The following is a 24,502-nucleotide window of genomic DNA, read 5'->3' as shown; positions in this document are numbered from 1 at the left end:
TTAAAGTTATCTGCTTTTGTAAATCATTGTCATTCTTTAAGATTCTATTTAACTTCTGTCTTCTTAAGGTTAGTTCAGATTTCTCTCCAGTCACTGTGACTGTCTTCTAGGAACTACCCCTGGTATTTGTTCCCTACCTCATAGTATGTATGATAGTCTTCCCTCTGCTGGTTATCTGTAAACATGACTCCCCTTTCTCACCAGGTGGCAAGTTCTTTGAGAGCAGGGATCATCCTTGGCATAATAGCTCACAAATGGCTGGTGTTTAATAAAAATTTGATTTGACTGCATCATGTCTATGCTTTACTTACTTTTTTTGCTATGGGCTCCAAGGTTAACTTATAGAGGTGACTCAAAGTTACTGGTCACCTTACTATGTGCCTGATAAGGAAAGAAAAAGAAGCAAGGAAGAATAATCAGAGGTGTTTTTTTTTTTTTTTTAATAGAGCAAGAAAATGAAACTGGAGAACAGGAAGAGCTTATCTGAGAAGACAGTGATTGAGCTGAGCAGTTGGTAGGGTGTCAGCTGGAAGATTATGATGAGGAGGAGGGGAGATGATTCAAGAAAAAGCCAGGGGGAGGGGAATGAGGCAATTGAAGAAATACCAGGAGAAAAGTGTTCTATAGAGGAGACAGAAAACAAGGCCAGAGCGGAAGCTGAACTTGAGCATTAGAGTTTTGGTCCAAGTCTAGGTTTTATAATTTTATTTTGCCTTATAAAAATTGTGTGAGGAATGATTATTGGCCTCATTTTTAAAGATCAGAATACTGAAGCTCAGAAAAGATAATTAGTCCAAGTTCATACAGGTAATACGTAGTGGAGAAATATAATAGAAAAAACATTTTTCCCTGTTTCTTGGGTGAAAGGAAATGTAGTTGGTAAATCTGTCAGAAACCAGTTCATCAAGGACTTTATAAGTCACAATTTATGTCCCAAATTTAGTAGTTATCTTGTAGAAAATTGGATGTCATTAGAGGATTTTAATTATTTTAGCAATGGCTAGTAGCAATTTTGAGGAAAAATTGCAAGACTCCTGGGATTAGACACAAGTTAGAAGGTCGTTGTGATCAATGAGTTCCAAAATAGCAAAGATCTAAATTAAGACAAAATAATGGGGGATAGAACAGAAAGAGGCTTGGGAAATACTAACTGCCTATTTGTTTAGTAAGTCCCTAATGAAACTTTCTCTCAAAACTGTTAGTTCTATCATATAAAGACATGGAAAATATCTATTTCACTCACCAATATACCCAGAACCAACAAAGTGACTAGCTTATCAGAGAGGAGAATGAGTAAATAAGAAGCAATGTCAAAACGGACTGAGAAAGTTTGGAAAATTAGACAAGGGGCAAGCATTTAGTCACATGCTAGTCACCAACCTGGCCTCATGATGAAAGTGCTAGGAAATAAGTAACCAAGAAAGCAATTACATATTTAAGTACTACACAAACATGCCCTTGCCAGTGGCTAGAGGGCACTGGAACTGGCAGTTTGACATCAATGTACCTGTGGCTGAGTGAACATTTAATATTTTCTGAACTAATGTTATTTATGGTTGATTTCAGAAGGGATATATAGAATGAATATTTGTTTAACACATAAAACTTCAAAAGCTATATACAGTTCTATTTCCTAAGTATGTATTAGAACAATACAGAGATAAGTATGATCCTGTGCAAGACGAAATATAAATTCATGAAGTATTTCATGAATATTGGAATTGTGTCAACTCTCTCCAAGTTCATCCATAGATTAGACACAATTAGAATCAAAATACTACATAGTTCCTTTATTTTTTTTGAGGAACTTGCAACCCAGTTCTAAAATTTATATAGAATGCAAAGGGCCAAAAATAGCCTAGACAACTTGAAGAAGGTGATCAAGGTAACTTGGATAGCTCTGCAAGTATCAAGAATAATTATAAAGATACAGTAATTGAGAGCAGGTAATATTAGCGAAAGGAAAAATGTTGAATGGAACAGAATAGAAAGCTCAGTAAATAGAAAGCCCACACAAATATGAATGTCTGTTCAATAAATTTTGCTGCAACAACTGGATATCCATAAGAAAAACATAAACTTAAATGAGCCACAGTCCTACCCTGATCTAGATGGCAGAGGGAGAGGCTTCAAGGCTCTGTTCCCCCAAAGAAGCTTTGAACAACCAGCAGGAACTGGCAGAAAAATCTCTGTCAAAGCTCCAGGAGGCAGTTAAAGGATTTCACTTACAAGGCAAGAGCTGAACCAAGAGAAAGAACACTTAAAAGCAGTAGGATCTCATGATGCTCTGGCTGCTTTCTTCCCTACCTTTCACCTGCTCCACATAGAGCTAGTAAGGATCACTGATCCTAGTTCCAGAGTGAGTAGAGTAACCTGTGCTCATATTGGTAGCATGTGTGTCTGACCCAATCTGTCTGGTGGTGGCTGCCTGGGGCAAGGAAGTGTTGGCTGTAGTGTATACAGTCCAGATTGGGGTAGTGAAGAAACGGTTTCCTAGGGAAGAGGGGGCAACTGGAACTGTGTAAATGGGAAATTCCTAGGGTCACATGTGCATGCCCAAAACAAGACACATGTGCAGAAAGGATAAGGGAGGCCCCCACACTTTGGCCTGGAGTTATTTCCTAAATTCATTGTATGGATAAACTCTGAAGGAGAGTACTCACACAAGTCAGTCTACAAAATCTGGGAAAGGAGTTTCCTATTTTCCTTTTTCTGTTGTTAGCTCCTGGCACTCAGGAAACCTCTGTCATAACATTAGCTGGATACAAGATTAAGGAAAAATGCTTCAGAGTCTAAATTCCAACAAGCTCAAGGAACAGACAGCACAGAATCGAAATGCCAGCAACATCTCATTAAAATATCAAAATATTCAGGTTCCAACAAAAGGTTACAAAACATAGAAAAGAAACAGGAGTGATGGCCTAGCCTTTCCTGATCGTAAGCACCTCTTGTCCTCGTTTGAGTCTTTTGTGGACCCTGCAAATTATATTCTAAAGCCAATCCATTCCTGTGCATGGAAGCCTGTTGTTTTTGTGGCCTTTTGGTTAGATTCAGGAAAGAAAAATTTTGATTAGATCACTTTTTATTAGATTGCTTAAGGACCTTTGATTGGACTATATCTTGCTGGAGTCATACACAAGTGGAGAAATGAAAGCAGAAACACTGCCATTTCTACCTTACCATGTGAAAGAACTCCAGGATTGCCTACAGCTGCAGAAAGACCTGAGAGGCTGAGAGAGATTGGAGGCTGGAATCAGCTGAGCACAGAGGCATATGGAATGAGGCCCCCGATAGGCTCAGAAAGCAGAGAAAGCCTGGCAGACCTGCCATTTTTGCCTAGCCCCGTGGCAGGAGTCCAGAATCTGCCAGCAGTCGACCTTGATGAGAAAGCATCTCAGATGATGCCTTGATCTGGACATTTTCAAAGCCTCAAATCTATAAGCTTTTACCCTAATAAATTCCTACTATAAAGCCAACCCATTTCTGATATTTTGCTGTAGCAAACTAAAACACCTCCCAAATTCTTGAAGATCATATCCTGAAGATCACAGTATTTATTATCTGACTAGACTTTATGGATTTATTACCCAAAATTGCATTAACAAAAATAAAAGTTAATTTTGCTGTCTTTGAATGATAAATAAATGAAATCATACAGTACATATCCTACCCTGTTTGTCTTTCCCCTAACATTATATTTTAAGTATCATAAATGTTCTTATATGCAGTTTTATTTATTTATTTATTCATTTTGCTGTTTAGTACTGTATAGTTTGAATACACTATACGTTGTTTATTTTAGAGTTGTTGGACATTTGGGTGATTTTCAGTTTTGAATTATACACTATAAATCTTCAAGTGCATGTATCATGGTGAACGTAAGCAAGCTTTTCTATTTAATATATACCTGTGGATGGAGTTGCTATGTCATATTACGTCTATCCAAAGTAACTAGACATAGTCAATTGTTTTCCCAAGTTTTTTAATTCCCACAAAGTATGAAAATTCCTGTTGATTTTTATTCTTGCCCATACTAGGTATTATCAGACTATTGGATTTTTGCCATTCGGCTCGCTCACTGACGAATAATTTCTCCTTAACTGAGACTTTAGGTTGCTTATTAACAAGTTTGACCACTTTTTTGAAGGGTTTTTATGATTTTTAGCCTTTTTATTCAGTTATTTTCCTTTTTCTTTTTTCTTTTTTGGATTTAAAAAAATACTCAGATTTTATGGGTTCCATGTGTTGCACATATCTTGTTCCTATGTGTGAGCTGCATTTCTTTTTTTCCTTTTCTTTTTTCTTTCGTCTTCTTTTGTCTTTTGTGGGTTGCATTTTTATTCTCTAAGCATTGTCTTTTGATTAGCATAATTTCTTAATTTTAATGTCGACTTATTAGTTTTCCTATTTTTGCCCACTGGTTTTTGTGTCTTGTTTAAGAAATCATTCCCTATTCCCAAGTTCCTAAAAGCTAATCAAGGAGGTTATTATTTAATATTTGAGAACTTTTATTTTGTACTTTTCTCATTTGGCTGTGGATTCATCTGGAATTGATTATTTGTGTGAGTATGTGTGTGTGTGTGAATATATATATATATAATATAAGAAAGGAGCTTATTTAATTTTTAAATAAATTTTCTTTTTATTTTCTAACTTAAATAATAGTCACACATTAAATTGTTATTTTTTACTTTTTATTTTTGAAATACTTACAAACTTACAGGAAAGCTACAAAATAATACAAATTCTGTACAGATAACTCCGATATACACCTACAGCACCCCTCAGGTACACAGATCCAACAATTTTAACATTTTGTCCCATTTGCCTTATCATTTTTCTATCTGGCTATCTATCTAATCATTTTCAGGCCACTTGAGTGTAGGTTATATATGCCATGCTCCTTGGACACTTAATCCTTATTGCTGCATATATTTCTTAAAACAAGGATATTCACTTATGTAACCACTTTAAGAGCAGTTACCAAGCTCAAGGAGTTTAACATCGATATAAAGCATACCATCTATATTCCATTTTTTCCCCCAATGATGTTCCTTTGAACATTTTCTCCTCCCTTTCTATATCCCATCTGGAATCAGGTGTTACATTAACTGTCATTGTCTCTTTAGTTGTGTTTCCTTTTTTAAAGAATTGTGGGGACATCTACATAACAGAAACTTTCCCATCTCAGTCACTCACAAGAGTACCATTCAGTGGTATTAATCATATTTACAATATTGAAATACCCTTACCACCTTTCCTTACTAAACATTTCCCATCACCCCAACAGAAACCCTTTATCCATTATGCATTAAATCCTCATTCCCTCTGCTACCAAATCTGGCAACCTGTACTCTACTTTTGGTCTCTATGAGCTTATAAATTCTCCAATATTTTTGTTGTAGTTACCATGGGGATTAAATTTAACATAATAAATCTATAACAATCTCATTTTCTTTGATGCCAACCTAACTTCAATAGTATACATAAATAATGTTCCTACACCTCTTCATCCTCCCTCTTTTATATAGTTTTTGTTACAAATTATATGTTTATACATTACACGTACCAAACCATTGATTTCTCATTACAGTTCATGAATTTGCCTTTTAAATCCTATAGTAAGAATAGAATTATAAACCAAAAATACAATAGCACTGGCTTCACAAACATTTACCCCAGTTTTTATATTTCACACAGATCTTTCTTTCTTCACATGGCTTTTATCTTTTATCTACTGGTGTTTCCTGTTAAACTGCAGGACTCTTTTTGGTATTTCTTATAGGGCTGGTCTGGTGGTGACAAAGTCCCTCAGCTTTTGTTTATCTGGGAATGTCTTCAATTCTCCTTCATTTATGAAAGCCAGTTTTACCTGATACAGAATTCTTGGTTGGCATTTTTTTTCTGCAGCCTTTAAATATGTCATCCACTGCTTTCTTGCACCAAGGATTCCAATGAAAAATTGACAATTTTGGATATGTCACGTAGCATCTCTTGCACCCTTTTGGATATGTCACGTAGCATCTCTTGCAGTTTTCAGAACTATTCCATCTTTGACATTCAACAATTTGACTATAATATGCCATGGCATTGGTGTATTGGGGTTTATCCTATTTGTAGTTCATTGAGCATCTTTTATGTGTCCATGTCTTTTGTTAAATTAGAAGTTTCCAGCCATTATTTCTTTGAATATTCTCTCTGCTCCTTTCTCTCTTCCTTCCTCTTCTGGGACTCCTGCAATATGTAAATTAGTATGTTTGTTGGTATGTTGGTATCCCACAGGTTCCTCAGGCTGTGTTCACTTTTCTTCATTCTTCTTTCAGCTCCTCAGACTGCATAATTTCAAGTATCTAACTTTAAGTTCACTGATTCTTTCACCAGCTCCAATCTGCTTTGAATCCCTCTAGGGAAATTTTAATTTCTGTTACTCTGGTCTTTAGCTCTGTTTGGTTCCTTTTTCATAATGCTCATCTTTCTATTGATATTCATGACAAGTTCCAGTCAGAAAAGTGGACAGTTCTGAGTACTATATACCTACTGGAAATTGGGATATGCCATTAAGATGGCCCCTAACTCCATATCTGGAGTTCAGTTGTTCTTTATACAAACCTTTACTAAGGGACAGCTAGGTGTAAGACATTCAGTTATTAGGGAGAGAGTAGAGGCACCAGGACAGTGAGAGGCAAGACCAGAAGATTTAGAACACTCCACTCCTTGACCTGTGTTACTCAGAAATGACTGACTGACTACTTTGGTGATGACAGGGGCAGAAGCCACAATTCTCTTTGAATCATCCAAATATTAATATTTGACAATTATTATATAAAATAAAAGTGGTTATTAGATACTTCTGTCAACAGCTGCAGGGTAGTAGAATTTGATATTCTTAGATGCCATTGGAAAACTTTCTCCATTAAGAAATAAAGTAAAACAAGAATATTCTTCTAAATGAGCCTGGTCTGTGAACAAGTAGGTTTAGTATCACATCTATACAGTTTGGAGAAGTGGGAACACAAGGGTCAGGGACTGGGCAGTGTTTTAGTTTGCTAAAGGCTGCCAATGCAATGTACTAGAAATGCGTTTGGCTTTTACAACAGGAATGTATTAGGTTAAAACATACTTCTGAGGCTGTGAAAATGTCCAAATACAGTCATCTTCAGAGATGCTGTCTCAGTGAAGGTTGGCTGCTGGTCATCCTGGACTCCTGCCATGTGTCAAGGCACAATAGAAGCTTTGCAGGTCTCTGCCTTCTCCTCTGTGTCCCATTGCTTTCAGCATCTTGCTCTCCATGGGCCTTCTCTCTCAACCTCTCAGGGGCATCTTTCCATGCCTGTATGTTCCACTAATACCAGCTTCTGGGACCTTTCTCTGTCTTTTTGGCCAGTCTTTTTCTCTATGTCTGTGGTTTATTTCTCTGTTTATAAAGGATTCCAGAAAGAGGATCAAGACCCACCTTAAGCTATGCCCTACTGGAGCAATCTAATCAAATGACCCTTACCAGATCTAATCAAATCAAAGGTTTGCAATAGGTTCAATTAAAAAATATCATGTTCTGGGGCCCACATAAAAGACTCAAACCAACACAGGCAGAAAGGCAAAAAATGGAATATTTAGATTATAAGGTTATGCTTTCCATCATTTTCTGGAATAGGAGGAAGCCCTTTGAGAATGAGCAGACATATTCATATCTCAAATGCCCACCTCTAATTATTAGTGAAAAATGTCATACTTTGGCATGGGTGCTTTGGTATCAAAGTGTAACAATGTTGGAAATTATATCCAACTGATGTATGTATTAAAGACCTCTTTACTACTTTTATTGGGAAACCTAACTTAATAATGGGGTAAGCTAAAATTAGATATAGTAAAGAGGTGTCTGTTATTTAACAATTACCTTTGGCAATCAAAAATGTTCAGGAGCATCAAAATGTGGCACATATGCCCATTTACTGATCTTAAGCAAGTTCTTTGTCTATTCTGGGCCTCAATTTTGTCATCTAAAAATTGAAGTAGTTAGGTTAAATTATCTTTAAGTTCCCCTGATTTGTAATAGGCTGTGGAACAATAATAATTCTAAAGTAAACAAAACATAACTTGATTGCACCTACTCTTTAAAGACTACATCCCATGTGACCAATCCTAATGGACAAGGTGCCTTTTCTACCACAGGAAATTTATTATTCTTATTAGTAAACTTATCAACAGCAATCAAAATTCTAACAGGATAGAGATTGAACTCTGAGGCAGCTTTGACTATGAGCTAATGGAGAAGTAAGATTTGAAGTTAAAATATTGTAGTTTACTCAGCTAGTCTTTTATCCTAAATGATTTTTAATGTTCATAAATACTGCATATCTTAAAGAATCCTGGTAAGCTCAAAACTGTGTTCATTGGTCAATGTTGAGGGTCCAGAATTTTCAGCACATGAATTTTAAATTTAATTCTCACCATACCTCTATAGGTTGACATTATACAAATAAGAGGGTTGAAAGTTTGAGAAGTTAGATAAGTTACTCAAAGTTATCAGCTATAATTTGTGGTCTAAACTCAGGGATCACTGACCACAAGGCTAAGTCTATAAAAACACAAAAAGGAAAACATGTTTGATGGATATGGTTTTTCCCCTGTGACATGAAGAAGATATATAGCTTCATTTTGACATTTCGTTTGTATTGTTGTAAACAGAATTGAACATTCTTAATCATATTTTCTATTTCCTCTTAGTTTCAATTATTCCATTACCCAATTTTGTAAAGTTTAAAGTTGTCTAGTTTATAGCGCATCTATGAAATCATGTATTTATTTGCAACAGACATTTTTTAACATCTTTGTAGTATGATAGCTGAACAGTCATTGTTAAACTTTCATATAATTCCAAGCACTGTGCTCTAAAATTTGCACCTAGTTTGCAAAACTAGATAGAAGTCTAATTTTTGCTTTATTAGTAAAGAGAGTCCATTAATTTTAGGAGGAAGGAAAATCACTGAGACTAAAATGCAGACATTAAGGTGAATATTGTCCTTCTGGACCCTCCAGGCATCAAGAGTCACACTGTTGTAGCAAAGATAAAAGTATCTGCAGGCCACAGGGTATTTTTTTTTTTATTGACTTTGTAATAATATTACATTAAAAAAATATATATATATATGAGGTCCCATTCAACCCCACCACCCCCACCCCATCTCTCCCCCCCCAGCAACACTCCTTCCCATCATCATGACACATCCATTGCATTTGGCAAGTACATCTTTGGGCACCTCTGCACCTCATGGTCAGTGGTCCACATCATGGCCCATACTCTCCCCCATTCCATCCAGTGGGCCCTGTGAGGATTTACAATGTCCGGTGATTGCCCCTGAAGCACCATCCAGGGCAGCTCCATGTCCCAAAGACGCCTCCACCTCTCCTCTCTTCCTGCCTTTCCCCATACCCATCAGTCATCATGTCCACTTTTCTCAATCCAATGCCACCTTTTCTATGTGGACATTGGATTGGTTGTGTCCATTGCACCTCTATGTCAAGAGGAGGCTCAGATTCCACATGGATGCTGGATGCAATCCTCCCACTTTCAGTTGTAATCACTCTAGGCTCCATGGTGTGGTGGTTGTCCTTCTTCAACTCCATCTTAGCTGAGTGTGGTGAGCCCAATAAGTCAGATTGTAGGTGCTGGAGTCTGTTGAGGCTCAGGACTTGGCTATCACATTGTCAGTCCAGAGATTCAAATCCCCTAAATATATCTTAAACCCCAACACTAACTGCACCTCCAGCATATTAGCATGAAAGTCTTATGAAGAGAGATCCCATCTGAGTCCAGATTCATCACACATAAACACCAGTTCCAAAGAGGGGCCATCTGACCTGGTAGTTAACCCCATCGGCCATGACCATAACTCCCATGGGTCTCTTTAGCCCTCAAAGGAACCAATACCTGGGGGTTGTATCTGCTTTATCTGTCTCTCAGACTCTGCTCAGTTGTGCATAAGGGCAATCCTTCTGACAGCCTCCAGACTCTTTTTTAGAGACTCGTAGCCATATAAACTCATTTCTCCTTTCCATTTCCCCCTTACATTAGGTCAAACAGCATTTTAAAGTCATGTTATTTTATGTAGACAGGGATATTCTGCTGGTCCATGTTGAACCTTCCGTATAAGGTCATTTTCCAGTTGCATCATCAGTTGGTAGTTGATAGTGGTCCCTCGGTGCCAGGGAGGCTCATCCCCGGGTGTCATGTCCCATGCTGGGGGAAGGCATTGCATTTACATGCTGAGTTTGGCTTCGAGACTAGCCACATTTGAGTAACATGAAGGCTGACAGGAGGAAATTCCCAGGCACAATGCTGCTCTAGGCCTTGTTCTTATTTTAGGCTTATCAGCTCACAAGCATAGTCATTAGCGTCAGGGGCTCACGGCCACAGGGTATTATTCCCTAGGAATATTCCCTTATAGAATTATGAAAGTCACTGTGCGTATCACTTAGGAAGACTTCTTTTATGTGTACCCCTCTTATAAATTAACTTCAAACATCCTTAGGCGCATTTAGGAAATGCCTTAACTCAGTTCCAGGTGATAAAAACACATTAAATCTTGTTGGGAGGAATTGAAAAATTGTCCTAATCCTTGTATAATGCATAAAGCAAGTGTTTTTGGTTATAGGAATTTGGAGGAATATGATTGCTTTTACACAATGAATTCTAGGCCATTCAGTATTCCGATGAGGAAGAACATGTACAGGAGTTCTTAAAGCCACATGTTAAAGAAGGATGCTTTCAATAAAGTGAGGTAGGGAGGGGGTGGTGTTATACAAACATTGCCAAAAATGAATGTTAAGTATTGGAGCAAAAGTGTGTTTAGTATTGGAACAGGTAACAGATGATCTCAGCTGGGCATTTGTTCCCCAACATATGAGATGAACCAATGAATGGAAAAGCCTAATACTGTCCCTGATATATAGTAGGCACTCAGTAAATAACCAGGCACTGGATTAGGCTCTCCAGATACATTGCTTCATTTCATAAGTATGTATATGTGAGACATCATCATGAAATATGCTTATGCATATACAAATATATCTATACATTTATTTCATGATGATGGCCCATATAACACAAATAGTATTAATAAAATGTCAACACATTTACAACTTAAATGTTTTATTACTTTATACATAAGCAAATAGATTGGATGTAGTCTTCCTTTAGCTATGTGTAAGTTTCACTTGGTGCTGAATTTTCATAACGCAGTATTTTAAACTTGGTTTAGATAAAAACGGTGTTTTTTTCAGTAGTTCATTTTAAGACAGAGCTTTGAAAAAGTGGTGGGGTGAATATGACGATGAAAGAGTGGTAATGTTTGATGCTGCATCATGCCGATAACAATTTTCTGAAACTATCACCTGGCTTTGTGACACATTTAATTTGACTGCAAAAAAAATGGCAAAGATTATGCCATAAACACTGGATCTCACTTAACTAAACAGATACAGTACTAGTTTGGCTTCCTGTGTATGCGGCATTAATATTGAAGTCCACATGGGATCCTTTTGTACCAAGTCTCCATAATGAAGCCCTTTGTTAACCAATTTTAAGGGGAATTTAGTCCCATCCCCTAAATGGATTACTCTGTTAACTACAGTCTGTGCTGAAGTGCTATCATGCGTTTTCTCTTCTACTCTGCGTGATTCATTGAACATTTTATAGGCTTGTTTACTACAGAGAATGAAAAGGTTACATGTGAAGTTGGCTTTAGAAAAATCCAGGTGAGGACCAGTAATGAAAAGACTTAATTACATTTCTCAGTAATCCTCACCCCACCAGGATCACACAAGCAGGCAAATAGTACCAAAAGTGAAATCTCTGTAGACATTACACATATCAAGTGACCTTACAGATTTCCCCAGAAATCCTAGCAGGTGGTGGTAAAGCGTTTTTGAATGCCACTAGTAATTTACAACATGGTAGAGAATAAATGCTTTGTTTCATATTGTTAGAGTGTTAAAATTGTTAATAAGCATAGAACAATTAAATAATTGAATTTCTTCAACATGGACATTTTGAATGTGTCTTTGTTTTTGATTTAAGTATAAAAATTGTCATTTACTTTTGGAAATAATAATACTTGATGGAATACAGAAGATAAGAAAATATTTTGAATACTTCCAGTGCCATCTATTGGCTGTTAAATTTATCATTTCAATGTTAAACCAAGACATACCCAATTATAATAAGTTAAGGAGTTATATAATAAGTTAGTACATATTCAAAATAAAAATACATCCAATAAAATGTTTGAAGGGTTAAAATACCACAGTGTGACTCAGGATTCTTTAGTGTAGCATTTCAAATTAGTTAATATACTTGACATATATAAAAAGAGGGAGTGAACAGAGATAGAAATATTTTGAATATAAATTCTACACTAACACACATCCAGTAGATTATTTTCAACACCTACCATAGAATATTTCACTTATGTCACATACAAACTAAATCTAAAGATTCTTCTTTATATAATGGATAATTTGCTAAAAAACTTGTAGTTTTTTTATAAAAGCAATGTTAATCTTCTTTTTGTTATTATAAGCACAGGGAAGCTATTTCATATCACAAAATGGCTCAATTAATTGGATTTTCTCTCCATGCAAGGATCAGAAAAGAACAGAGAAAAGACTATGAAATAGATTTTTAAAGAAATTTTTTCTAAAGCTCCCTTTTCATATATATATTATAATTGTCCTTGAATTAGGTAATTTGAAAATGCAAATTAAATAATATGCAATTAATTAATTTCAGGTAAAATTATTTTCTCAATCGATTTTTCAAGCAAAGCTAATTGAATAATGAAGAGTTAGGACCAGAGGAAAGGAAGCCACTCTTTTAAAAGATTAGCTCTCTCTTCCTGCCTCTCATAATGAGTACTTTCATACTTTAGCTTTATGATCTATAAATGTCCCCATTGAGAGAGAAAGAGAAAGAGAGAGAGAGAGAGAGAGAGAGAGAGAGAGAGTGAGAATATTGGGATAAATTGGCAATCATGATTTGTCCGAAGACAAAAAAAAATGTCTCATGGTATAGTGTTAATCAGCTTCAATGCACCTCACTTTTAACTTACAGATATGTAATATTTTTGAACATTGTTTTTATATAGCACTTCACTTTAGCAAATGTTTTTCACTTAATCAATTAATTGTATATTATTTTCTATAGAATTGTATAGTGATTGCAGTGAGATGAAATACATTTGAGTCATATATAAAAGAGATGTTTTAACTTTCAAGATGAAATCTATTGTTAATTTGTTCATTCAATTTTTTCTTTTGCATTTGTATGTGGCTATTTCGATCTTACCAAAGAAATAACAGTCCTCAAAGCATCCAAAGAATTAAATGGATAATAAAACTTCTGTAAATCTAAATCTGTTCAGAAATGGAGCCCTATTTTCCAGTATGTTTTCTATTCGCATAGATTGCTTTCACATATGGAAAATAGTTAAAACAGTTCTTTCCATTGTCAATGCTACCAATTTCCTTAGGAAGTTTAACTAGACAATGAAACATACAAATGTGACTATGAAAGTATATAGGTACTTGATTCTTGTCTATAATTTAGAAATGTTGTGTCTGATTCTCATTTTCTGTGTCCCCCTAGGAATATCTCTTACATGAAGCGAGGTTTTTTTTACTTTATAGTGTATTCGATATTCAGAAAACATGTGAATGAAATTGTGCTGTTCTGTGTTTGAAAATAAATAAAACACTTAAAATTAAAACTCCAAAACAAAGACTCAAGAGGAGAGGACTTCACTATCTTAAAATAATGCTTTCTTTTTCTGTACTGATTCCATTAGTCATAGCTTACAAGGGCCCTCAAAGCTTGTCATCCTCCAGAGAACTGGTTTAATTGCCTGGTAAAATCATGCTCTCCCTGAAGACAGACCTCAGGAGTAGAGATGATTCAGCACTATATCCAGGAACTTGCCTGCATTCAGCCTATTAAAAATTAATTCAGCTCAGAATATAATGGGAGTTCTCATCAATGGACTGCTATTCAGGTATAAATTGCTATTTGGATATGCATCCAATGAAGAAACCACATATGCTAGAGTCAATTGAGGGAGATAAAAGGAAGACACTAGTTGAATTATTTTTTTGTACAAATGAAAAGGAGGTATGTGTGCAAATGTATATGATGTATTACTTTCAGAAACATAGATCTACTCAGAATTTTGCATGAATATATCTACATTTTCTGGCTAAATAGAAATCTTCTTGAAGATCCAGCTCTGAATTTTCTACAGGAAACTATGTAGTTGCTGTTGCACAAATCTATTCCCACTATCAATCTAAAATGCTTAAGCATCTGAGTTCAGGAGAGAAAATGCTTAGGTTTGAATCTCTACTCTGACACTTACCTTCTGTATAAACTTGGGCAAGTTGCATCAGTCTTCTGAGCCTCATTTTCCTTATCTGCAAAATAAAAATAATCTCTTAACACTGTGGAAAGATCACATGTGATGGCATCTTTAAAATGCTTCCTCTAGGACCAGATACACAGAGTATGTATTCAACGAATTTAGCCATTATTGTTATGCAGGGTACAAACTACTTGTTATTTGGTTTAAAAAATAAACTGTGATCCACTTTAAGGGGGAAAAAAAGTGGTACACAATCAATAGATTGGATTCCAGCCTACCTAAAGCTTTCAATTCAGCTTTGCCACTCTTCTTTGAGAAAAACATGTACTCATTTGTATTTTGGCACCTCTCTATAGTTTAATGAGTAATGCAGTAAAGATCATGACTAGCATCAGATTCCTAACCAGCATCCCATGCAGTGAGAATAAAGATCTCTTTAGGATTCACAGGTGCCCTGTGTCATAAGAACCTATAAAATCAGTAGATTCCTCTATGGACAGCCCTGGGGGCACTACCACAATCCCTTTACCCACAACACTGAAGGGCATCTCTCTGGAAAACCCTCTGTCACACTCAAGTTCCAAGGTCAAACACTCTGGTGACCATCAGGTTCCAGTTCACCGAGAACACGGATTCTGAAGATTTAAACTTTATGAAAATAAACAGAGAGAAAGGTTAGGTGATGGGAATTCACTGAGAGAAATTCAGAGTCAGAAAGTGACCAAGTGAGAGAGGGAAAAATGAAGTGGCCAGTCACAGGATGACCAAGGCACAAGAGGAGAGGAAAGAAGAGAAAAAGCAGAAGAGCAGAGAAGGCAGGGCAGGTGGGTAAGGGCTCTGAGAAGGGGCTTATTCTGAAATATAAATGAAGCCACACTGATAGCACATTAGTTCTGCCTAGCAACGCTATTCCTGCCACTGTAGGCATAGTTCTAAGTGTTTCCTTTAAGTCATGTATCTTTACAGAAACTTTAAGAGGTAGAGAGATACTATTAACATTACCATTTTTATAGATGAGAAAACTCAGGCACAGAAAAAATGAACAACTAGAGGAAACAAGTATTTTCCTCTCCTTTACAGGTAATCAAGTAATCAGCTCTATTATCCTCAAGAGTTTATCCTTTCCAGAACCACCAACCTCTCCCATATAGAGCCCTCCTTGACTATTAAGCTGTAACAGTCAATGTGCCACAGAAAACCAAATCTCTCAGTTCTCCAGCCCTATAGTGTGATCATGCAATTGACCTCGCCTTATTTATAAAAAAGCAAGTGTGCTTGTTTCAGCAGCATATATAAAATTGGAACAATATAAAGAAGATTAGTATGGCCCTTGAGCAAGGATGACATGCAAATTCATCAAGTATTCCACATTTAAAAAAAAAAAGCAAGCATTGTATATTTAAAATGTCTTTGAGTAAATTGACTTTAACTTCATTCTTTCTATTTCAATTAAGAGACATAAAATGTACTGTATATATGATTAAAAGATTTAATAATCTTGTTTTCCTAGTGAATTTTTAAACAGTTAACCCTGTACAGTCAGACTAATTCTCTACTCATCCTTTCAGTAGGGATGTATATGCAACACTAAATTAGTATTATACCAACCATTAGTGATTAGTGATCAACTGAAAGGCATTACAAAATAAGAAAAAAAAATATATAAATTAAACAATTTGTTATTTTCAAGAAGAATATTTTCTATGATATCTCATTATACAGTATTTCAATAGCATTTAGAATTTACAATGAGTTTTGCAAAACTTTCACATTGAATTTTCTGCGAAGAAAGTAGGTCTTATGCATTGTGTGATTATAATTAGGTACCAGTTGAATATTTTAAACCACATTTCATGCACAATAGTTCCAAAGGAAGTGGATGTGACTCAAGCAATTGAGCTCCCACTTATCACATGGGAGGTCCTGAGTTCAGTTCCCAGTTCTTCCTGGAGAAGACAAGCAAGACAGTGAATTGGCACAATATGTGCAGTGAGTTATGACAACAAGAGACAGAAAGAGGAAACATAATGAAAGAGACAATAAAGCAGGGAGCAGAGATGGCTCAAGCTATTGAGCTCCTGTCTCCCATATTAGAGGTTCTGGGTTTGGTTTCTGGTGTCTCCTAAAGAGAAGACAAGCAGACACCGAGAATCCACAGCTAATGAACACAGCGAGCAGACCAGTGAGTGCAAACAACAGGGGTGGGGGGGAGGGGATGGGATGAATAAATGAATCTTTTAAAAAAAGCTAAGGAAATTAAAGTTCATAAACTAAGCTCCCAGATTATATTTTCAATTTGAGACATATTATTATGATTGGTGGGTAGATTTTTAGGATAAACAACCTCATGATATAAGGTGGAGTAAGCTGGAACTTAAAACTTTTAGCACAGTAAGAATTTCTTTGAGTTCAGCTTTAGCTCTGTGTTGCTGAAGCAAGCTTACAAATCATCCTGAAAATACACATAAAATATTTATTTAACCTGGTAAAATTATGACAATTTAGTAATAAGAAAAGGAGAGGAAGAAGAAAAAAAAAGGAGAAGAAGGAGAGGTATAGAAGGAGGAGAGGGCAGAAAAGAAAAAGAGAAGAAATACTTTTTAGGTCATAGAGTGTTTTTAACATATATTACCTCATGAAAATCCTGCAAGATGAATACGATTATTTCTACTTTATAGATAAGGAAACAGTCCTGCTTTTTAGATGAGATAACTAAGGTCATATGAACATAATAGGAACAATATGAAATGGGTATTGTAAGATACCATCATTGTCTCAAGATATTCTTTGTGTGTGTGTGTGTTTGCTAAATCACTTCAGTGTCAATAAATAATCATTTAGCCATATGCTCCCCAAACTGAAATAAAAATAATGCCTATTTCCAACAGCTCATGCTTTATAACCATTTTGTAACATTTAGAATATTTAACTAGAAACCTTTCCTCTTGGGCTATATTCCAATGATTTATGATAATGTCCTATGCAAAAAGACGCATCATTATTGTGATTAATCTCATCTGGTGACAGCACCATTGCACAACTAAATCATCATGCTAGAAAGAAACAAAATCAGTAACTCCATTGAGCAGATTTGGCGATGATGCTTGTTCAAGTATTGCAAAATTCATATTAAATTACCTCCATATGGCATTAAACACTGTTCACTGCCTGCTGAAGACCTCTGTCTAAAAAAAAAGAGTGAATTCCATTTCTATTGCATACACGTGCTTGGACTTGTCAGCTACTTGAGATAAAAATTGGCATTTGAGGGTAAAACCACTTTCAATAGTGCTGTTTCTGAAACCACTCTTCCCCAGGATTTTCAGGTGAACAATTCCTTCCCTATTTGGAAAACAAATTTTTATGAGATCAGAAAATATGATCTCATAATATTCTCCATAACTCCTGACCCTAGTCTCTATATGGAATGTGGTATCCAATTTTGAATTTTCTATTTCCATTCTTAATCTATTTTATACCAGTAAACTTGATTTTATAGCATAATTGTATTTACTCTGATTTAAAAAGTCAAGTTTGAGTTTCATGAAGCATTTTATTCTTCTATTTCAAGAGGTGCAAAATGCAATCTTGTTTCAAATAAACAACTTTATGCTTCCCAGTTTTACCTGTTCAGCCCCATGGGCATTATTCCTTCCCCTATATATGGTATATATAGTACCATTTGTGCATATTTGTTATCCCCTATGTGATTTGTTAAAGATAGGCCTGTGTATACCCACCATCACACTGGAAATCAAGAGCATTGTTAGCTCATTGCCTTATTGTCTTTGACCTTTAAATCCTGCTAGATATCTCTACTCAGTAAGTAAATGCCAAATGAATAATATTTTTAAAAATGGTTAATGGCTAAAATGTGCATGCTTACTTTGCTAACTACTTCACTTGTATTAGCTTATTTAATCTTTGTGGCAACCTATGAAATAGACACTATCATTATCCTCATTTTAGAAATGAAAGAACTGGAATTGAGAAAGCTTAAGTCACAATCTGTCACACAATTAGTAAGTGGTGAAACCAAAATTGATTGCCAAGCAGCCTAACTCCACAGTCAATGTCCTTAACTGCTATCCCACAAACCTGTGCTACTTGAGAGGGCTTTGGCATCAAAGAATTAATGATTCTTAATTACCAAGTGTATTTTTTGATGAAGTCTATTAATTACATCTGATGTAGAATTGCATTGTCATTTAATTTTATTTATCATGATTTGTTCATTTGTTTTTCAGTACATAAAAACCCTTCATTATCTGTGCTCAGACATGAGTAGACTAAGATATTTCAAAACTGCAGATAATCGCAATGATTTTCTTTTTGGCAAAATGTTTGAATTTTTTTGTGCCAGAATTGAATTTCTAAAAATGTTTTTCTAGACTTTGTTTTATGTGCATAGAAACTGGGCCTGTCTTTTTTCACCAGTAAAACTTCAGCAGTGAACAGTGTCTAGTACAAATGCTCAGAAAATAACAAATGCTTAGAAAATTTGAGTTTCATACCAGCTATTGTTATTAACATTAAAATATCATGCTTTCTCTAAAAACAAGACAAAGTGAATGTTTTGGAAGGTACATTGGGATCATAAAGGATTTGCAATAAAAGGGAACCACGCTAGACTGCTGGACCAGTGTATAATCACCAAAAGAGATGGCTCAAGAGCTTTATTTCTGTCCCTTGTATCCCAAACAAATTTGACATTATCATATAGTTTCATTGCATAAAAGACACCAATGATGGATTATAAACAGAGGCTAAAAAATCAGAAATACAAAACATAATAATATTGGCCTTGCAGAAATTAAATGCGATCTTATGAGAAGGTGAAATCTTAGCATTCAAAATGCTATTTAGCCCTAGGTTTTAATTATTATCTTATGAATTAAGTCAGCTCTTCAAATTTAATGTAAATATATGCTTATCAACATGCACCAAACCTAAAATAGAGAAGCATTTCAGAAAGGGCACTGTACTGTTTTGATCCTGAAGCCCTCTTCCATATGGACAGCTAGCAGTAAAGCATTCATTGACCCAAGAGGGAGTTGTCACAGCAAAACTGGGGAGAAAACAGGCATTAAATTCTTGTCCATACATAATATGCAGTGTTTTGGAAGACAGCCTGATGTAGTTGTTCTGTTTGAATCCCACCCCCCCATTCAAGGATAGTTTTAAAAAGAACTCTTAGATGGCCAGTAAAGGGGGAGGAGTGAGAGAATTACAGACCTAGACTCTGGTAGTGATCTCTGAGATGACCTCGTTCAGTTCCCCACCCCACGGTAGTGAGCATTGAAACCTCAAAGAAGTTGGCGATCAGAAAGTAGAGTTCACATTCATTTTCCAGAACCAGTTACAAGTTTAGCATCTCACATGGCAAGAGTTTAACAGATAGAAAGAAGAAAAAGGCAGTGCATATTATTGTGAGGAAAACAATATACATAAAAGCAGGGCTATTTTTATATTCCCCTTTTCTTCCCACTACTGTTAGGGGTCCATATCGCCATAAATTGTCTTCGTGGCACCCAATCCTAATATACTTCCTCTGAACATATATAATGGACAAAAGCAAGTTTTTCAACAGTATCAGTATGCTTATTCATCTATCCATCTACAGTCTTCAGAGACTTCCTAAAACTGTGTACCTACTATCATTTTAGAAGCATCATGATTTGATCATGTTAATAGATGGGGCACATGATCTCAAACTATCTCATTAATTCCACTATCATGGAATAAAATGAGACTTATCTTAGTTTTAACTCTGAAAGACAACATTTGATCAGTTCGACTCAAAAACATTGTTTATTTGGAAAATATTTTCCAACATCCTAAAGAAATACAGTCTTCAAAACCCGTTATATGTATATTAATAAATATTGAAGAAGAGTATCAAAATTGAGATATATAAAAAATAACTACTAAGAAACTCTGGAGAAGATGAAAAATAAACTTAATTTTGGAATAAATGGAAAATGTTTTATATGAAATGTTTTAATGTGAAAATAAAGCCATACAGATTTATAAAAGAAGATAGGCAAGGTAAATTTACACAATGTGAAAATGTCATTTTATGCTATGTGAAATGATTTATTTCCTTTTACCTGAAGCTATGTCACAAATACCCAAGCACTCTACTGCCAGTTGGCCTTTTAGAGAGGGTCCATTATTTTCTTGATGAAGTGCAGGCTGTTCTTTTCACGAGTATATATCTCAAGGCCATTTTGCAGACACTTTATTTGATAGAGTGTCCATTTCCTCCTCAGAAAAACAAAGAAAACTGGGGATTAGATTTAGTTTAAAAAATACTAGAACACCCCTGCTTCAAATGGCAGGCAGGTAATGGAAAATGATATAGTGAAAACTGTTAGCGAAAGTTATATCTTCATTCAGTATCACTATGGCCTTCTATAACCCGTTTGAAATTCACATTTATCTTATTGGAAAATGGGCGAGGGTAGCATTATGGGCAAGATTTCAGTCCTATAGCTTTTCTTCCTCCAAGCTCTGTGATCTTGGATACATTCCTTAATTTTTCTAAGCCTCCATAAATTGGGAATAATAGAAGTACTAACTTAAACTTGTTTTGAAAATTAAATAAGACAATGCTATTAGAGCATTTAATATAGTTCCTGACACATCTTAATCACCTAATAAATATTAGACATCATTATTATATTAGTTTTGTTTTGGGATATTTAAATTTTTTTCTCTTTCTTCCTGAAAGAATTTAAAGTACTTTTCTTTATGAATAACTTACTCTCCTAATTGCAGGAAAAATATTAGCAGGATATTTGAAATTTAAAACTCTCTCCATATTATTTATTATATATGTGTGTATATATGAATGCATCAATTGATAGATAAATTTATCTGCTATAGAGAAAACTGCATTTTGTAAGTTGTTTCCTTGTAGATGAAGTTATAAATCATAAATATTGATCTTAAACATGCTAGTATGTTTACTGAGTGAATATGAAAGAAGAAAAACTAACAAAGTGGATTGGAAAGGAGTATGATTTGACCCAAATTGAAAGAACGGATATACTAATGTATTTTCTATTCAAAGTAAGTCAGTCATAAAAAACTTTAAGGAGTGATAAAGCCCTTGTAAAGAAGAAGAGGTTGCATGAGGAAGACAAAGAAAATGCTTAGTTGTTAATATCAGAATAGAGATGAGATCAAGACTATAGTCAAAAATAGGTCCAGAAAATGAAATGTCAATGGATTTTGAAGAATAAAGTTTTGAATGGAAAATACTAGGAATGTGGGACACTGCATCTAAAAATACAGTGAAAAAAGACTTTTAAATTTTCATGTTACTGATAAATATTCTGAAGGAAAGAAAAATCTAAATGACACTAAAATTGGAACTAAAGATGGAACTTGAACATGAAACAGAAAGCATCTGCATATTACTAAAATAATGAATACTCTTTAATTGATTCATTCATGTGTGAATGAATGCATTTATTTTATTTAATGTGGTCTTATGACTGAAATGATTTGTCAAAAGCCAATGATAGAGAATTTTAGAGGTGGAGGGAAATGCCAGTCTAATTCAATATCCAATGCTTGAATCATTTTCAAAAAGAGTTATGGTAAATAAAGACAAGCTGAACTTAGAAATATGCCAAAGTTAGTGACCTAAAATTTATATTCTCCACTCGAATCCATATTTAGAGTAGTTGCTGAGGGCAGGGAGAGGGAAGAAGAGATGTGATGTGGGGCATTTTCAGGACTTGGAGTTGTCCTAAATGATATTGCAGAGACAGATGCTGGACATTATATATACTGCCATAGCTCCCTGAATGTACTGGTGGAGAATAAAACTACAATGTAAACTGTAATCCATGAGGTGCAGCAGTGCTCCAAAATGTATTCACCAAATGAATGAATGTGCCACAATCAAGGAAGAGGCTGTTGATGTGGGAGGAGTGAGGGGAGTGGGGGATGGGGTATGTGGAAACCTCTTACATTTTTTAATGTAACATTTTTTGTGATCTATGTATCTTCAAAAAATACAATAAAAAATAAATAAATGCTAAAAAATATTATATTCTCCAAATATATACATAATGTCCCGTCATTTCCAGTAGGTGGCAACCATCCTTTTGAAAACCAAAGTCTTCAAGAGGATCCCAGTAGCACCAATATTTTAGTTAAACTTTCGCCATGGAAGGGTTTTACTATTCAGTAATGTTAAGGAAGCCTACACTAAGCCTCCCTCTTCTGTTTCTCTGTGTTCCAGCATGTAAAATTAAAATAAGAATGTCAAGAGAAGATAACGTTGCACCCCTTCTCTTATTCATGTGCCACTTGGTGGCCATTCATTGTAAAGTATTATATTGAGCATCTTCCAAATGTAAGGTATTTAATTAGGTGCTAGAGATAGAAAGATAAACTCACAAGGCCTCTGACCCCCAAGAAGTTGGAAGGAAGTTGCAGTGTAGTCTAATTCATCATCTAATGCTTGCATCCTATTCTGTAACATTATGTTAAATAAAGGCAAGCTATCACAAATGTTTTGTTATAGCAACAGTAAATGTAAATAATTTCACTAATCATAATTATTAATATAATTGAAATATGAACAAAGGTCTCTGGGAGGACAAAAAGAGAAAAGAATAAATCAGCCTCAGAAGGTTAGGGAAGCCATTCAGAATAGGTAATATTTGTGTTTGTTTTTAGTTTTAGAAAAACTTTCTAAAACATGTATAATAATTACCAAAACATAGTAGCATTGAGAAATTTGGTGGTTGTCAATTACAGTCTTGCTGAGATCCACCCTTTCTTGGAGACCTCCATCAGATGACTGGAAATATACTTGGAATTCAGGAGGAATTAAAGTTTCAGATTTGGGAAAGTCCAAGTTATAGAATAGTGATTAGGAGTTCAGAATGTACTGAAGATTAAACCCTAGTAAATATCAGTTTTAAGAGGTGCAAAGAGACAGAGACCTTAACAAAAGGGGGAAAAACTAACACTTGAAGAACTAGAAGTATTATAAGAATAGTGTTGTGTTTCTGTGGAAAAGAGAGAATATAGAATTTCAAGAAGAAAGGAGTAGCTAAAGAACACAAGATCTGCACAAAGCCCCTATGACTAAAACAAGAATATGTCCATTCTTTTTTGAAACATATAACAAAATTTGTTTGACTAGATAATGGAAATTCAAACCATATTATAGCAATGTGTGAAAAATATAAAAAAGTAGTAAAGATTGCAAATATGGACTTTTCTTTCAAAAAGTTTGGAATTAAATTATAAATAATGAAACTACAGCTGTAAATCCACAAATGTTTAAAAGTAAAGCAAAAAACTTAAATAACCCAGGGGCAAAAGAAAAAGTCACAGAGAAGTTGGAAAAAGAAATACGTTCTCTCAACATAAAGAAAAATAAATGGACATTTTCAAATATTCAAATTAAGCTATATATATATACAATTAATATAGAAATTAGAATTAGAAAATTAGAAATATCAAAAAAGAAGAAAATGCTTTACATTTCATGGTAATGAAAATACAGTATTTAAACTTATAAGATGTAGCTAAATGAATATTCAGAGGATATTTATGGTTCTAAATATATAAATTAGAGAAGAAAAGAGTAAAGTTAGTGGCATTATAAAGTTCAATCTTATGAAGTTAGACAAATATAACAAATCAAATAGGAAAAAAAGGAAGGAAATAATAAATGAGTAGAAATCTATGAACTAGAACTGACAACTGAAAAGACAAAATATAAAAGAGCCAAACAGGGAATTTGAAAATATTAACTAAACTTATAAAATACTTGCTAGACTGATCAAGAAGAAAAAGAGAAAACATAAATTATGAATGGCAAAAATATAAATGAAGTCTTTGATACAGACTGTTTGGATATTATAAAGACAGTAGGAGAGGTTTTATGACAATCTTTAGGTCAATTTGAAAATGAAGCTACATGGGTAAATTTTTTTAAAGAACACAACTTACCAAAATTAAGAAAAAAGAGAAAATCTTCATAGTTTTAAACCTATTAAAGTAAATGTACTTTTTCAAGAATTGAATGGAATGAGGCCATCATAACATTAATGCTAAAACCT

At 34.8% G+C, this 24,502-nt stretch overlaps 1 non-coding gene across 1 annotated transcript; it reads left to right on the top strand.

The window, feature by feature from the left end:
- The first annotated feature begins 15,679 nt into the window (after positions 1-15,679).
- Positions 15,680-15,783, top strand: LOC111766373 (U6 spliceosomal RNA). The gene has a single exon (XR_002798444.1). It is a non-coding gene; the product is annotated as a U6 spliceosomal RNA (small nuclear RNA).
- The last annotated feature ends 8,719 nt before the right edge of the window (positions 15,784-24,502 follow it).

Source organism: Dasypus novemcinctus, chromosome 12 (genome assembly GCF_030445035.2).
Source record: "Dasypus novemcinctus isolate mDasNov1 chromosome 12, mDasNov1.1.hap2, whole genome shotgun sequence".
Lineage (NCBI taxonomy): Eukaryota > Metazoa > Chordata > Mammalia > Cingulata > Dasypodidae > Dasypus > Dasypus novemcinctus.
The sequence above is the reverse complement of the archived record's forward strand: the minus strand, read 5'-3'. Positions and strand labels throughout refer to the sequence as shown.